Raw genomic sequence first — 17,664 nt, forward strand, 5'->3', positions numbered from 1 at the left:
GGAACACCCTTCCCCAGGATGGCTGCCTCCTTCTGGGAGGAGAGGGAAAGAAGGGTTGGAGGGGCTGGGTCTCTAATTGGATGGGAAGGAGCCAGGCACCCAGCCCAGTCAACTGTGGCAGGTGGGGAGGGCCGCCAGGAGCAGGGCCAGCCTCCCAGTCCCTGGCTGGACTTAGGGGAGGTGCATTTCTCAGAGGAAGAGGGAGGTACTAGATAGATGGAACAATAGCTTCCACTTCCCGGGATATCAGACCTCCTCATGTCTATTCTTTCTGCTCTGGACGCTGCCCTTTAAGAAAAATATTCTAAAATGGCATCATGGTTTGCAACCTTTGTGGGGAAGCCCTATTTATAATGTAAAAAAATGTCCTTGCCTCCCTCCCTCCCACCTCCCCATGCTTATGCCACTACTTTAATAAAAACTTGGGGCTTCTGGCAGAGATTCCTAATTGATAACCAAATATCCATTCCCCTCCTCTTCCTCAGTTAACAGAGCCCCAAGTTTTAGCCGAGCTTGTTACAGCCAGGATAAGAGACAATATTTCCCAGCCTCCCTTGTAACTAGGGTGTGACCACACAGTCAAGTTCTGGCTGATGGAGCATTGTGTGGCACTTCTGGAAAACCACCTTAAAAGAGAAGGGTATATGCCTTCCTTTCCCCTTTTCCTGTTGCCTGGAACACAGATGTGATGGCTAGAATTTCAGCAGCCATCTTGGACCATAAAAATGGAAGCCGTATTCTGAAGATGGCAGAGAAAAAAGGTAGGAGTTTCAGCTTCTGATATAATCACAGAGCTTCCACATCAGCTGCAAACTGTCTCCTGACCAGACTTCGTTTATGTGAGAGAGTTAGAAACGTTGATCTTGTTTTAAGCTACCGCTGTTTGGGGTTTTTCATTGTATGCTGTGGAATCTAATCCTAAGAAACACAGAACCAAGAGATACAGAGATTTCCACTCTTGAAATAAGGCTCCCAGAAGTCTGTGGCCTGGAGTTTGGAATAAGTGAACTAAAAAGAAGATTGCAAGGGAAATCATGGTGATGGGGGAGGGGTGTAGGTGTTGTCGATGAAAATAATCCATAACCAATCTATAAATGAAAATTTGGGTGAGTTTATTCTGAGCTTAAATCTTAGGATTATAACCCGGGAGAGTCTTTCCACAAAGGAACAGAGCACTCCAAAGAAGTGGGGGTACACAGGATGGTTATATACCCTCAAAGAGGGTGTTTCACATATGATTGAAATGTCCCTCCCACAATAGTCACAAGATTGCCCTGTCGGCACAGCACTTGATGGACATAGCAGGTAGTGGGTCTGCTATCTCAGTGGGCGTAGCAGGAGGCAAGTCTATTGTCTCCAGCTGGGCGGTCACAGGTGAGCGCAGCAATCAGTTTCTAGCCTGAGGAAAGATGCTTAATCCTTAAGGAGACTCTAACATTGTTGGGAGGGGGAGGGAAATTGCACCTTTATCTCAAGGGCCTTTGCTCTTGCCATAGGGAATCTCTAAAGCAGATATACAATGCGTGCTCAACGGCCTCCGTCAGGCCCTTTTGGAAAGACAAGGTCAGGCCGAATTAGGTTTATACCAAATGGCTTCCTCATATACTCCAATATATCCTATTGCTTGCCATTTTTATTTGTCAGTGTCTAGAAACTACATCCGCTGGGAGCGTTTAAGCTAAAGATTCACGGAACACATTTATGAGGGATAATTCCAGAGAAAAGTAACGAAAATTCTGGGATGATCTAGAGCATAGAAATTACTGTAGGGCAGAATACATCACTAACTTTGTAATAGTTTGAATGGCTTAGAAATGGAACAGATGTGTAAGCATGGAATGGATGGTGTATTAGTCAGGGTTCTCCAGAAACAGATCCAATAGGACACATATGTAGAGAGGGGGAGAGAGAGAGACATAAAGAGATTTACTATAAAGGATTGGCTCACACTATTACGGAAGCTGAGGGGTCCCACAATCTGCTGACTGCAAGCTGGAAGCCCGGGAGAGCCAGTGGTGTAGTCCTAGTCCAATCCTGAAGACTTGAGAGCCAGCCCGTGGTGTGAGTTCGGGTTCAAGTCCAAAGGCTTGAGAACTAGGGGTGCTGATGTCCAAGGGCGGTACCGGATGGATGCCCCAGCTCAAGCAGAGAGCAAATTCGCCCTTCCTCCGCCTTTCTCTTCTATCCAGGCCCTCAGCAGATTGATCGACGCCCACCTGCGTTGGTGAGGGCCATCTTCTTTACTCAGTCTACTGATTCAAATGTTCATTTCTTCCAGAAACACCCTCACAGACACACCTAGAAAGAACATTTTACCAGCTATCTGAGCACCCCTTAGCCCAGTCAAGTTGACACATAAAATTAACCATCACAGGTGGCTGTCAATTTTTGAACTGGCTAATATTTGATTAAAAGATGTGATTCTAGGAAAAATTAGAGAAGGCTTCCCCCAAAAGTTGGGACTTTGGGCTAGATCCACAGTATCTCACAGAAGCCTGGGAAAGCGCAAGGCACACAGGTGCTCAGTGCATCTTTTGTGAATGAATGAATGAGTACACTGCCTACAGACCAATTTCTGATTTGATCCAAGTGAAAAAAGAGCAGAGAATTTTGATTGAAAAAAAATCCAAAGAGTTGCTTCTATGCTTGGGACAAAATGCCACTGACATTGCTGTGCATGGAGAACCCCTTGGGGGCTTGTCTTAGAGGCGTCCTCGTCCCTGGTATGTTGGGGGAGGGCATGGCCTTGGACCTGCTCTCAGGCTGTCTGCAGGGAGGGGATTCCCCACGCCTGGGGGAGTCGCTGCTGACGACACCAGAGACCTGTCCTCGTCCAGTGATCCTGCAGGTGCTGCCCCGGCCTCGATATGGGCCAAGGAGGGCAGCCTCGCTTCCCAACACCCCTCCACTCCCAAATTCTGCCAGGGCAGTAAGGAGGGGCTGTGGGCATCTGAAAAGAATTGTAATGTGGGGAAAACATTGAAGCCACAGGTTAAGCATGGCCCTTCCCATCAGGAGGAAGTAACAGCAGCCACAGAGCAGTTAACTGTCCGCTGGAGCCGCACCTGTGGCCTCGTCTCCTATTCACTGGGGTCTGAGTGTCCTTCCTCTCCTCTAGGAGTGTTTTTTCTTCTTAAAAATCTCCATGGGGTGACTCTCCAGCTCCCTTTATGGGAACCCCACCTCTTACCCATGGGGACTGGACTCTTCGGGATGAAAGACCACCCCCCCGCACCAGACAGTGGAGGAACATCATAATTCCTTTCCCAAAGCCTGAGCGATGCAATTCAAATGACACTGAATGGAACTGGGTGGGGAGGTTGGGGACAGGAAAGTCTAGGGGGCCCTGGTGCTCCAACTAGGCTCCACTTTAGGCCTCCCTGCCTCCCCATTCATGCAGGCGCATAGACACACACACACACACACACACACACACACTCCCAGGGACCATCAGTGATCTCCAGGGACATCAGAGGCCAGACTCACAACAAGGTAGGAAAACCTTCCCCTAATATGTTACCTGCCAGCTGGGGAGAGAGCAGAGTGGTATTCACTTCTCTCCATTCATCCTTACCCTTCCAAACCATCCTCAGGGGACGGCCACAGCACAGGAAACAGGCCCATTCCCTCTGCTGCCTTCAAACAGCAGAGGTACTGTCCTGGTGGGCTCTCCGTTTCCACAGAAGGTAGCAGAAGCTTTGGACCCCAGCTTTTCCCCGGCCGGGTGACCCCGCTCACCGCTGAAAGCAGAAGGGAGGCCTGATGAGGATTTATGGCCTCTCTGCACATTGCAACCCCCGGAGTGGGCGAGACTGTTGGTTCTTCCTGTTACGGACGCATGAAGTGTATCGGGGTCATGATTTATGGGACCACAGCAAGATTTCATCTGGAATAAAGTTTCCTCATATCCAGAGAAGGACAAGTAGCTGACCCGTGCCTTCCTGCGGCTCGTCCCTAATTCCAGCACAATCATTGAGAGAAAATGATCAATTTCTTCACAAAGACCCTCTCTTGCGGCCCACAGAGCTGTAGCAGGCCCAGAGCAGCACACGAAGCGCCTGGTTTTTCCCTTTCCATTATTCAAGCACTCACTGTATCACGGAAGGTTGAAGAAGGCAAAATCATAATGCACATGCTTTTATCTCAAGGGTTGGTATTTTTAGCAGGGAAGACAGGCTAAACGAAATTAAAATAAAAAAAATAAAATGGAAGGAAAAATATATTGAAGCTTAGGTCATTGGCTGAGATCACACAAGCATTCTTCAGTGCTGAGTCTCCGTAGAAGGGTTCTTGTGGTTTGTGTATGGGGGCAGGGGGTGGGCAGGGCTCACTTCTGGGCAGAGAGCAAGGCAGGGGTGGGAGGGAGCCAGGGGGATGGGAAAGAGGGCAGGGATGCTCAGGTTCTGAGCACCCATGTGGCCGGCCCTGTCCTGGGGACATTCCTGTGCAGAGTCTCATTAACTCTCAGGATGAGCCTGAGACATGTCCCGTCACTCCCATCTGACGGGTGCTGAGACTGAAGCCCAGAAGCTCAGCCCCTGACTTGCCCACGTCGCTCAGCCGGGAGCAGCAAAACGGGGAGTCAAGCTCCAGTCCGTGTGATGCCGAAGTCCTTGCTCCTGCCTTGCTCCTGCCACCACCACTGGGAGTGTTTGCCTCAGGAATGTGGACCATTGAAGTAGCCCACGCTCCCACACCAAAAACCTGTTTTTCTGGATTAGGAGGAAGCCCTAGTTCAGACAGGCCCTAAAGAATAATTAAGGAGCGCTGACAGGCCCCTCCTGGGGCAAGATCAGCACCGTCTGGGACTGGCTGAGGGGCTGCAAGCTGGAGCCCCTACACTCAGACCACAGGGTGACACAGAGACAGCCTGCAGGGACCCAGGCAGGCAGCCTCCTCATGGTCCGCATGGTCCTAGTGTCAGGCCACTGGGAAGGTGGGCCAGTCCAGCTGACGGCGGCACCGGCCTGCAGATCAGAGCACTGCCACCACCCCTTCCAGCTCTGCCGAGGTGGCCATCGTGCCAGGCGGACGAGAAACTCAGCCTGACAGTGGTCAATCTTGCCCAGTTGGAGAGGGCACATCTGTGATCCAAGGGCCTGTTCCATGAGTCATCTCCCTGCTAGGAGAAAAGGTGAAACTTCTTGGAGATGCAGTGTGGCACAGAAGGAGGTCTTTGTGCTTCAGAGGTGGAGACAGACCTGGGTTCAAATCTCCGTGCTGCTACTCACTGGCTGTGTGACCTGGGGTAAGTTACTTAACCTCTCTGGGCCTCCATTTCCCCCTATCATGAGGATAACTATAAAGACCTCATGGGATTACTGTTAAAGAAATGAGACAAGTACCGAAAGCACTTAGCCCAACACTCTCCTTGAGGCCAGGCCCTGTTTTATCCTCAGCTGCAGGTGTGGGGACTGCCCAGGATGAGTCCTCTGTCCTCCTTCTAGAGCAACAATCACAAGAGCCCGAGCTACACCCCAGCCAGGGCCGAGCCCTCGTGCAGGCATCATCTCACTGTGTTCCCATGGCAAGCAAGTACTGTCACCAGGCTCGCTGCACAGCCAAGGGGCCGAGACTAACCCACTCAAGGCCACGCAGCTCGTACACGACAGCAGGGACTCCAGCCAGGGCCCATCTGGCTCCAGAGCGGCATTCTTCATTACGATGCTTCATATTCCAGTAGATGTCACTGAGCATGGCCGGAGTCAAATGAGGTTCGCATCGTCTCCCTGGAGCCCATTTTGTATGAACCCAGAGGGAGACGCATGTGTGTGTGTGCAGGTGTACAAGCGTGTGTGTGTGTGTGTGTATCTTCCACGTCAAGAGCAAGGGCTGAGGCGCTGGGGAGGCCTTTGAATGTGCAGCAGGCACACTGTTCTGCCAGATTTTGCCCCTACCTCTGTCTGTCTGTCCTCAGGCAAATCACTGGATTCTCCAGGGCTCTGTTTCCCTGGCCTTGAAGGGGACAGCAGAGTGGCTTTAAGGCTCTGGCCTGCGCTCAGATGATCGCTCTGAGGCCATGAGACTGTCTCCTTCCAGCCAGGGTGACAGTGGGCACCGGAAGGTCCATGGAATGGGCACCATGAGAATGCTCTTTTGCTCTTCCAACACGACCAAATTCTTCCACACAGGGGAAGCCACACCTGAGATTTCTCTGTGTCCCCACTGCTATTCTGGGAACACAATCAAGTGTTTCAAGAGTCCCTTCTAGATCTGAAAGCAAGATCGAATGTGCATGTGTGCATGTATGAGAGCGTGGGTGCACTTCCATATTCTCCTTTGAGAAAGAGCAAGCTTTCTATTTACAGCAGCGTGCTTTCCGAAGTACCTTAGAGCCGATTGCCTCCTCTGCCCTCATGCCTCCCCGACCAGGGGAGCGAGAGCAGGCATTGTTATCCTCACCCTGCAGGTGAGAAGTGGGCTCAGAGAGGTCAGGTGACTTACCAGAAGTCCCAGGCTGTCATTCCAGACCAGCTTCCTGTCGCCTGCCCAGTGAGTGGGGCCAAGCCTCCCTTTCCTGGCAGAGGTGGGCTCGGTGGGAGGCAGCCCACTTCTCACCCCAGCTGCAGGGCCCGAGGGGCCGCCTGGCAGGGAAGTGGCAGGCAGTGCGCGGGCCCTGCAGCTGGGCGGCCTCCACCTCCCCTTCTGTGCCCTGTCAGCCGTCCTCGCCACCCCGAGATGCAGGCCTCCTGAGCAGACTCCTTCCACAGGGGGCGGACCAGGATGCAGGCGAGGCTTCAGACAGGGAGGGAGGAGGCCCCCACGCAGTGTGTAAGGAGGTGACCCTGAGGAGAGGGGAGGGTGGAAGGGTGTGTATGTGTAGGGGGTGCACACTGTCCAGGGTTGCAATTCAGGCTCCTCCTCGGTGCCAGGGCAGCCCGAGGGAAGGGGCAGGAGGCCCTGGAGTTTCACCGTGCGGGGGTGGGGGTGGGTGGGTGGTGGTGATGTGTGTGTGTGTGTGTTTGTGTGTGTGTGTGCACGCACGCACATGCACATGTGTGTATGAGACAGAGACGGAGAGGGAGACGGATGGGCGCTATACGAGAGTTGGAGGAGCCACAGGGACATGAGCAGAGGCGACTCTACAGACTGGCACCTCCAGGATGCACTGCCCTCCTCTGTTTCGTGGCCCTTGGCCTCCAGGCCCCCATGGTGCCCTAGGAAACACCAGAGGGACCATGGGAGCCTCACAGCGCAGGGCAGGTCCACGGGTCTCCTGGTCCTCATCCTCTTCCCAGCCCCCGTCTGGCCACAGCAGTGAATTAAGCCTCTGGGCCTGGGCGTCCTCACCTGGAACACAGGCGAGAGTCCTGCACTATGCCAGGCAGTGTGGCTTCAAAGAGATGGTGTGTTTGGCAAACTGTCGACAATAATGTGAGGTGTTTAGCCCCGCTGAGAGGATGCTGGGCTTGGGGAATCATGGGAAGAGTGAACCTGTGCGTTCAAATTGATCATTATTTCCTTCCTGACGGTGTGTCCAGAGGCCTGCCTGTTAATGGGACTTTGGGGGGCAGAGAAGCTGTGTGGCTGGCTGGGGAAGGCTAGCCGGTCATCTCCCTCCATGGGGCTGATGGTCACTGGCAGTGCAGGCAGTGTTGCCGTCCAGGGGGACCCTGCCAGTGCACAAGCAGCTGGCAGGCGCTGGGGAGGGCACAGGCAGACAGTCAGAGCTTGTGGAAGCCAGACTGGACAGCTCCTTAGTGGCCATCCTAGCCCACTGGCCAGCCCATGCTGGAACCCCTTTAAATACCCTCACCTATGGGCCAGCCCCGTGGTGGAGTGGTTAAGTTCTCATGCTCCGCTCCGGCGGTGCAGGGTTCATTGGTTCGGATACTAGGCGTGGACATACACACCACTCATCAAACCATGCCAAGGCAGCATCCCACATAGAAGAACCAGAAGGACTTACTACTAGGATATACAGCTATGTACTATGGCTTTGGGGAGAAAAAAAAAGAGGAAGACTGGCAACAGATGTTAGCTCAGGGCCAATCTTCCTCACCAAAAAGCATACCTTTACACAGCCTCTCCTCGAGCCGCCCAGCTCTGCGGGGATGGAGGCCGCCGGACCTGGGCCCCTCTGTACTCAGACCTGTGCTCCTCTCTGGATCTGCAGAAACCTGATGCCATGAAGCAAACACTGGCCTCACGGTCAGGGAGACCCTATCTGAATTCAGTTCCATCACTAGGCAAGTTACTCCTCTCCCGAAACCTCAGTTTTGTCACCTATAAAATGGGAATAATAGTGCCTATCCCATAGGGTTGTAGGCATGATTAAATGTGAAAAAATATACAACATATACGATATATAACAAGGTACCCTGCTCCAGTAAATGTTAGCCATCATTATTTGTTATTGTTTATATAACCGTCTTTCCCAGAGGAAACTCTAAGTTCTTTGAGGACAGGAACCATGTTTGGTTCATCTTTGTATTCTTCAAGATGCCCAAAACAATACTTGTTAGAGAAGCTCTACACATTGTGCATTAAGCACCTGCTGTGTGCTGACATCATGCTCGACTGTCATCGGGATCTTGTTGTGATGAATTGTGAGGTGCAGGAAAAACTGGTCCCCTGAATCATTGCAGGGTACACAAGTTTCTTCAGGGCCAACATGCCCTCTCTCTCTCCTCTCCCTGCCTTCCCAGCTACCCAAGTCCTTAGGGCTCTCACCTCCTCCTCTTGCTCCAAACCAGATGGATAGAGCTCCAGAGAGCATCTGATAAATTACACACACTCAGGTATAGATAACTGATGATCACTTGACATGTTGTTTCTCCAAGGGATTATTTGAATTCTACGAAAGGTTCAAACTTAAAGCGAGCGTTCTTAACCTGGGTCCACGGAAGGTCTGAGTGTGGGCATGGGCAATGTACTCACACTTTTTCTGACTGGGGAGAAAATCTGCATCTTTTATCAGATTTGTCATTGGTCTGTGAGCCAAAGAAAGATTTCAGAAATGGTTCCCTGGAGCAGTGTTGTCCAGGAGAACTTCCCGTGTGGAAGGATCTGCTGTCCAATATGGTAATCGCTAACCACTTGCGGCTACTGAGCGCTCGAAATGTAAATAGTGCAAGCGAGGAACTGAATTTTTAATTTGATTTATATTAGTTAATTCAGATTTATATTTAAATAGTTACATGTGGCTGGTGGCTCCCATTGTGGACCACGCAGCCTAAGATGATAAAAATTCAATGGTACAATTTTAGACATATTGGAGAGGTGGCATTTCAGAGTATACAAAGGGATTCTTATGGGCAGGAATTAGTCAATGTTCTGAAATTTTAAAAAATCATTCATTCATTCATTCATTTATCCATCCATCTATTCATTCATTCATGCATGCAGGCATACACAAACCGGCACTGACATCTGAGCAGCCACTACGCACGTTCACTGAAAGAGGACCAATGGTGACTAAGAGAGGTGCTTCCAACTCTGTCCGGACCAGAGGGTCTGCTGGAATGTACAGGTGGGTCTCTTTGGGGGTGGCTCTGTGTCTAGAGGAGCAGTACCACCCTATTCAGTAGTCCAGGCCTCAGGACATTTGCAATCTTGTGAGCAAGAGAATGTTTCTTCCTCTCAGAAGGTTATTTGGTCCCAAAGGATGAGCAGAGAGTTGGGGAGGCTTGCAAAGTGGAAGAGACGGGGGATGTCTCCTTGATGATCAAGTTGAGTTTATAAATGAAATTTCATAGTTAAATTTTTATGGATGTCAGTGAGGCAATCTTTGGGAAACAAAGGAGCTCAGCATCTGGGTTTCATTGATTTTCAGACTTCTTTTCTTACATTATCACTGGCTCATCTACTCCTGGGGCTGTGGTGAGGATTAATTAGCTTTTGTGGATAAAGCTCTGATAGCATGCCTGTTTCACAGTGAACGCCCTGTAAGTGTCAGTTATTATCATTGTTGAGAGAGCGCCCAGTCAACGCAGAGGTGGGAGGTGATCAGTACGTGTTTGGTGAATGAATGACTGAGGTTGCCAAATATACAGACTCAACAAGCATCAAGCAGAACCAAACAAAAGCTGGATGTCAAGGTCTGCAATGGCTTTTTGCCTACAAAGTGGCCCAGTGCCATGGCCAAGGCAACCACAGTGTCTGTAGGGACAACAAAAGAAGGTTTTAATGATGGACTTTGTGAATGTGCCATGAGGGTTGGCCATCATGGCTTTGTGACCTCCATCTTGGGGCCATGGCTTCTTAAGTGAGGATGGACTAGACATTGCCTAAGACCTGCTCCAGCTGCAGTGATCTAAGAACATGCCACCTGTCTCTAGCTGGGCCTTTTCAACACTTGAGGAATAATGACAACATCCATATCTCCTCTGGCCAAGGGAGCGCCAACAATCCACTGTACAAACCTACTCAGAGACCAGAATTTGGTTCCAAATGACCCATTTTGCAACAGCTCAAGAATTTCCAGTTGTGTCTGCTAATGAGTATAAAGTACAAAAATGAGACGGCACTGTAGGACATCTGCAAGTGAGTTATGGACGGCCTCTTGGCTCTGCCAAGGGAGGGGATGGGCCAGCATCCACAGAAATAGACAAAACAACTCCAACAAGGTCCAAATTGCACACTATAGGATTTTTAAAACTTCGTTTGGGTGAACAACCTCTTTTGTGTCTGGCTGCCCTAAAACTGGACACAGTCATACTCCTTTCTGCTGGCTCCCTACAGCCCTCAATGTGGTCTTTGTCTTGTCAACACACAGCCCTTTGGCCTCCAATTCTATTGTTCTGATTAAAGTGCCAGAATTGGTCTCCAGACCACTATTGATTTTGTATTCTCATGGAAGAGGAGGGAATAATGGAAGCTGAGCAAGCTGGCTAGCCCAGGTGTGAGGAACGGACAATGTTTCAAGGTGGGAAGGTGGAGGAGGAGGACAGTCCATGTGGGGTTGCTAGAAGACTCTGTCCTGTATAGTTCTGGGTAATGAGGTCTTTACGCTTGAGTGGGGAGCCAGACCGCAAAGAGGAATGTGTGTTGGCATCTCTTGGAATGACCTCAGTCTCTGAAGGAATCTTTCCAAGCTGGACGTTTCTGAAGAGTGATAACCCCAAATCTGTCTGCTCACCCAGTGGTGAGGTCCTCTCCCCTCTCTCTTCTCCTGTGGCTGGCACAGCAAAGAGTAGGGAGGTGAGGGGACTCAGGACTTGGACTGGCCAGGCCCGGCTGGCTCAGTCTCTTCCTAGTTATGGAGCACTAGGCAAGTTTGCTTCTCTCTCTGAGGCTTGGTTTCCTTAACCTTAATATGGGATTACTACATCTATCTTGTAGAGTCATTGGAGGGTGAAATGACTGTATAGAAAAGAAGCTATATTAAGGAGAGGAGAGTTTCCATTATCATTGTTAAATGTTGTTATTCAGCATTAAGACACTGAGATCTCCAGTGGACTCTGCTTATCTTGGTTTTCTCAGAAAACCTTCCTTTCACCTTCCAACTGGACCCTGAGACAACTAGTGCATTTTACTCCAAGAACAGCTGGTTTTATGTCATTATTTCTGCCATCTTTGACAATGCACCTTCTTTGCCATCTGATACATGCTCCCAAACCCTATATTCAACATTTAACATTCAACATTTACTGAGCGCCTACTCCCACATTATCTATCTGCAGGCACAGCAGTGAACAAAACAAAGATTCATACCCTGGTGGGACTTACATTCTAATGAAGAGAGACACATGATAACCATAATGTATAAGTGAATTATACAACTTGTTAGACAGTGGTAAGCGCTAAGAGAAGATGAGAAGTAGAGCTGGGAAAAGTGGACTGAGAGTGTAGTGGGAGGTGTGGGCTGCAGAGGGTGGCCTCATGGACAAGGTGAAATTTCAGCAAAGACACGATGCAGATGAGGGAGTTGGCCAAGCCGATATACGGAAGAGGAGCTTTCTAGGCAGAGGGAACAGTTGACAGAGATCCAAAGTCATGCTGGAGTGTTCAAGGACAGGAAGGAGGCCAGTGTGACCAGAGGCAGGGTGGAGGGATGAGAAAAAGTTGTGAGGATGGAGTTGGGAAAGTGCAGAGCACACAAGGCTTTGTCAGCCATTGTGAGGATTTGAGGTATGACTCTGCGTGGAGTGGGGGGCCCTTGCAGGGTTTTGAGCAAAGACATACATGACCTGGCTGACTTTGTAAAGGGATCTTCCGGTTTTATGCTAAGAAGAGATGAAGGGAGGCAAGGGCGGGAGCAGGGAGACCCCACAGGAAACCTATGCTGTTTCATAGAGGAGAAATGATGGTGGCTTGGAGCACTGTGGATCAGGGGAAGTGGGGAGAAGTGGTCAGAATCTGGACCTACTTGAAGATAGAACCTCCAGGTTTGCTGAACTGTTGGATGTGGAGTGTGAGAGAAAGAGAGAAATCAAAGGAGTCTCCAAGGTTTTTGGCGAAGCAAACGGAGGATGGAGGTGGTGCAGCTCAGCTGGGGGAGGCTGTGGGTGGAGGCAGTTTTGGTAGGGGAGATTAGGAATTTGGGATATGTTGAGTTTGAGATGTTCGTTAGACATCTAAATCAAGATGTTGTGTGGATATTTGGATATATAAGACTGAATTCCAGAAAAGCAGTCTGAGCTGGAAATGTAAATATGGGAGTCATCAGTAGATAGTCGGTATTGAAAACCATGAGACTACATCGCTGTGAGCCTTTCTTCCCACAGTGCTTCTGCTAAGTCCGTGAACCAAGCTTTTCCAGGAGACAAATAAGATCTGAGAGAAGATCTCAGACCTCCCTGGTTCATCGCCCCATCTCCTGATGCAGGAACCCTGAAAATGTCCCGCTGCCATCTGCTATTTCTGAGCGTTCTCAGGTGACTCCTCATACCTGCTCACGAATGAGTCCAACCCTCCCCGCCATGTTGCTGTTCCACGGCCATGTCCACCGGCATCTGCCAGGGTGCATTGGCTAATCCATGGGTACCACTGCTTCCTCTTCCACAGGCCCAGCATCCCAGGCATCACAGCCCTTACTGGTGCTCCTTCTCTGCTCCATGCGGCGTCACCATCCTTGTACCATAGCCATCAGGGGCTCTGAGCCTGACTGGGCCTGGGAACGCACAGTTCCCCTACTCTGTGCTGAGCGCTGCCTATCAGAGATCTCTGCAGCTCTACTAGTTTAGGGCTAGGCTCCTCACACTGGGATAGGAGTTTCCTGATGGTACACAGAAGTGCAGCAGGGAGGACACAATCCTGCAAGACAAGCAGAGTGCATCTTATTGGAGCATCACTTTTCCTCATTGGTATCTAACTAAAAATATTTCTTTAATAGTAAAAGAACAATTATATTGAAGAGTAGGATACAAACCTGGCATACAATTGAAATCAAACCCAAGATACATCCATAATAGTTTTCCTTTGTGACTATGCCACAGATCTCCCCAGGAACCTCCCATTATCTTTCAGTGGATGGTTAATTATAAAATTTTGAACAGTCCTGGGACACTGTCAGCGGTTGGAAGGGGAGTAGGAGAAAGAGACTCAGATAATTTGTTAACTTTTAAGTCCCTTGGTTGGACTGAGTTAAATTAGTCAGGCATCTACCAGAGCCTGGGGTAACCAGAGACAAGATGGCAAAGGAGGTTGGCGAATTACATTTTGGAGAGAAAAACCATGAGTCGGTGTGATGGGGTGGTGGCCTCTTCTCCTTTCTCTCAGTCCCTGTGTCTGAGTTTCTGGAGTCACACAGACCTGGAGCCAAACTCTGGCTTGACCATGGACACTTGGAGGTTCCAGGATGATGGTTCCCTAATAAGGCAAAGTTGGCACCTCTCAAGGTCAGGAAGGCAGGGGATGCACTGACCTAACCAAGGCAGGGGATGCACTGATCCCACCTCAGAATTTGACGGAGCTGGAAAACTATCTGTCAGATGTGGTACACGATATAAACCATATACGGGAAGTGGAAACAAGAACCACGAAGGAGGAGATGTTGAGGGACTTCTAGGGGGACACGGTTGGAAAGAGAGACCGTGCCTGCCCACTCCAACCAAGCAGCTCAGATGTCCTGCACCGACTCAACGGTCATGTGAGCTAGAAGCAGCAGCTGACTTTCTAGGCCAGTGGTTCCAAATGACAGTGTTGATCAGAACTCTGATACTTATTAAATAAACATCTCCAGGCGCCTCTTCCAGACCTCCTGAATCGGAATCTAAAAGAATCCGGTTTTGTAAGGGCCTCTGGGGGCTTCCAGGTTAAATTCCATCTGACCCCAAGTGACCCATGCTGACCCTGGTTCAGTCCTTGATAAGCACAGAGTATCTGCTCTGTGCCAGGGAATGGGCCGCTTCCTGTGGGAGAGTACAAAACTGTTTACAGCTTGGGCTCTGCCCTCAAATAGCTCAAAGACATGAAAAGAAAAAGACAAATTACAACTTCGTGAGTGAATTCAAGGCAATGAAATCATGGCTCTCATAGGCAATGCTGCTGAGAACCCATGAATGCTACACACTGGAGGGACTATGAGATCATAGGAGGGCTTGTGCCAGTCTCTGTCTTTGACTGGCCAAGAGAATTGCAAAATGCGGCATGGACCTTGCGCAAGGATTCCAACTGGGCCTGGGGGAGTCAGTGCTCGCTGTGTCTGCTGAACTGGGGGCCTAGCAACATCTTCGGGGAGAGCCTGCTGCACGAGGGGATGTGTGTGGGAAGAGGGTTGTACACAGATGTTGGGAGCAGATATGAGGGGCTGCAGAGGAAGCCAGCATGAGCCCTCTCCCTGGCCCAGCCCCTGGCCCATGTCTGAATGCTGCGAAGTGAAGGTGGCAGGAAGACGCTGATGCAGCTGTTTGCACAGGGGCTCAAGCAATGCTGTTTTGGAGCCCAGGTGACAAAGTGGCCTGCAGCGCAGAGGAAGCATGCATTTCTCACCTGCTTGGGGAGAACTCCAGGACATCATGGGGATTGTCCAGGAGCAGTAGGGGAGAATGGATCTTTGACGCCAGGCTGTGGGTGTAATTCCCAACGGAAACCTGGTGGGAGAGAGCCAATGCCTGGTGGTCATGGCCAACCCTTTCAAGTGGCAGCAGGATGGACTTCTGGGAGATCTCATGGGACCCTCCTTGTGGATTCCCAGAAATATACTTCCTGGGAGGAGATGTCTTTGCCGGGAGGGGTCCTGCATCAGCAGGTGAATGCCATGAGCCAGAACAATCTGAGTTTACACTGTTAAGTACTGAGGCCTTTTGTGAACCAACGAACTGATGAAGCCAGGAAAATTGTGTGTCACAAAACGACCAGGACATTTGGAGGGACGATAGGTGGGGTTAGGTGTGAGTAAAGATATCTGTGTGGGGTTGTATTTGTGAGAATGTGAGTTACCAAGGATGGTGGAAACAGCAGTCTTAACCCAGTGATTCCTAGAGAAACATTCTTTGGTTATTTGCGAGGCTGAAAGTCCATATGAAGTAAGAGGTACTTAGTGAAGACCAGAGTGGGTGGCGCACATGTGGAAACCAATGGCCCTAATCATATTGCTTATCCTAGGCACTGGGAAAGGCTGAAGCCTCCTGGGAAAGTGACCACAGACTGACGTCATCTGGAGATGAAGACAGGGGAATCAAGGCCAAGAACCCAGGGACTTCCCTGAGGAGGGCTCCCTAAGAAGGTGGAGCCCACAGCCCGCTAACCTTCCTTCAATGACAGTGGGGGGCCCCTAACGGGCATCCTGGGTGCTCGCTCTGGGACGAGCATGAGGGTAACCCTAGTCAGTGTTCCTACTGCCCAGGCTAAACATCTGCTTCAACCTCACAGTTCATGATTTTGCATACCTTATCATTCATTCCAGAGTCTCCCTCTCGCATCTCAGGTGCTTCCTCCCTCTCCTCGAAGGGAAGGTCCATGTAGCTATTCACCCAGGAGATAGGAAGCAAACTGGGCTTCGGAGAAAAAATTCAATGCCATTACTGATACCATTTCCTCTCCATTCTGCAACTGAGAACACAGTTGGCAGGCAACCTCGCCCCCCAGATCTTGACAGAAGCTGGAGGGCTCTGCGATCTGTGGGTGAGATAATGACACCACCTAATTTGTTCTGAGCTCCCTGCAAGCTGCAGGGAAGAAGCCGGGATTGTAGTTTGCTCTGAAATACAAAAATAAAATAAAAGGTTGTGACAGAGATTTAAATGAGAATAAAATGCCAATTAACTCAGAGGTATTGGACCCGAATCTACGTCTCAGAAGAATCCCAGGTCGCACTTGGTGGATCAGTTTCAATTTCCCCCAAAGCACTGAACGGCCACACTGGGGAAGGAGACCTCAGAACAATCCAGAACTCCGTGCCAGACCCACTACTTATCACTTTAATTGACACTTACTCCATATGATGCTCATACATTCACCGAATGGGTTCAATTTAATTTGAAATGGGGAATTTTTTCTTTCCCCTGTTGAAATATTTAATGCGGTGGGCTTGAAAGCCAAACAGCTTCAGCGCTAGCATCTCATCACTTTTCTATTTTGCTCTAAAGAATACAAAAGACCCCTCCGACCATGATTTATTTTGAAAATATTTTTTTACCAACTCTGTAATTACAAAGCCCGTTGATCTATACTTTTTCTATCAGTGGGGTGATGGGATAGGTGGCAAGAAAACAAAAAAATCCCTCCTTTGCTACCTATTCTGGAGTCCTAAAATTAAATTAACAAGCACAGATCTCTTGGAAAGAAGCCATCTCAGAACGAGCAGGGTGATCAGACCCTCTTCTACCACGGAGCATGTGTGCTTCTGCTCGCAGCCTAACCCCCTTCCGCCACCCCATGCTGTGCTAACCCAGGGAAGGGGGTGCGTGAGCGAAGGAGCCGGCATCTTTGCCGAGGAGAAGGATAGGATGCTCCAGATCCTGGCTGATCACAGCAAAGCAGGTGGGTTCTCCCCCCGCCCTGTGTTTATCAGTGCTGACAGACGGAGTGTGAGAGCATCGTTCACCCCGAGGTGTTACATACTGATACACTGACAGGCAATTATCTTTGGAGATAGTGTTAAAACACAATAATTAATTGGAAGAGCAAGCGAAAGAGTGGTGGCCCCAGGCCGAGGCAGAATGGTGTTTCTAAAAACGCTCTGCGAGGCTGGTAATTTAGCCTCAATGGGTCATTTGATTTCATCACCTCCCCCATCCTGAAACCTTCCAGGAGCTTTGTTTTTCAAAAGCTTTACCCTTGAATGTGTCTCAGGCGTCATTAAAGTGCAGACCAACCTCCCATAGCAACTTTCCAAAATGGTTCCTGGCAATAGAGAAAAATCACTGCCTTAGCAAAGATGTCTCACACAGCCCTGCTTTTGTGACGGTACATGCTGGCAGAGTGTCTTTGTTTCAGACCGAGGCTGACACATGTCTGCTTAAATAAAACATTCTCACTTCAGCTGACTGATTTGGTGGGAACAAGAAGTTCACACGCCGAAGCATGGGCGGACCTTGCTGACCCCCCAGCGGGGGGAAGACGGCATTGTTGTAGCCTTTTACTAACAAGCATTGAGAAGGGTGAGCTTTTCTTTTGCTTGTTTTACCATGGTGACATCCATTGACCTATATTTGATATTCTGCATAATATACATGTGTCAGCGATCACACATTTGATTGAGAAGGGAGAAAGAGGACAAGGAAGAGAAGGATGGAGGAAGCATTTTACAGTGTAGCAAGAATGACTGTAGTTTAGAGG

The 17,664-nt window shown here is 49.8% G+C and overlaps 1 long non-coding RNA gene across 1 annotated transcript; it reads left to right on the plus strand.

The window, feature by feature from the left end:
* The first annotated feature begins 4,844 nt into the window (after positions 1 to 4,844).
* On the plus strand, positions 4,845 to 16,108 carry LOC139077767 (uncharacterized). Its single transcript, XR_011530288.1, has 3 exons — positions 4,845 to 5,248; positions 9,349 to 9,472; positions 15,490 to 16,108. It is a non-coding gene; the product is annotated as an uncharacterized lncRNA (long non-coding RNA).
* The last annotated feature ends 1,556 nt before the right edge of the window (positions 16,109 to 17,664 follow it).

Source organism: Equus przewalskii, chromosome 1, assembly GCF_037783145.1.
Source record: "Equus przewalskii isolate Varuska chromosome 1, EquPr2, whole genome shotgun sequence".
Taxonomy (NCBI): Eukaryota; Metazoa; Chordata; class Mammalia; order Perissodactyla; family Equidae; genus Equus; species Equus przewalskii.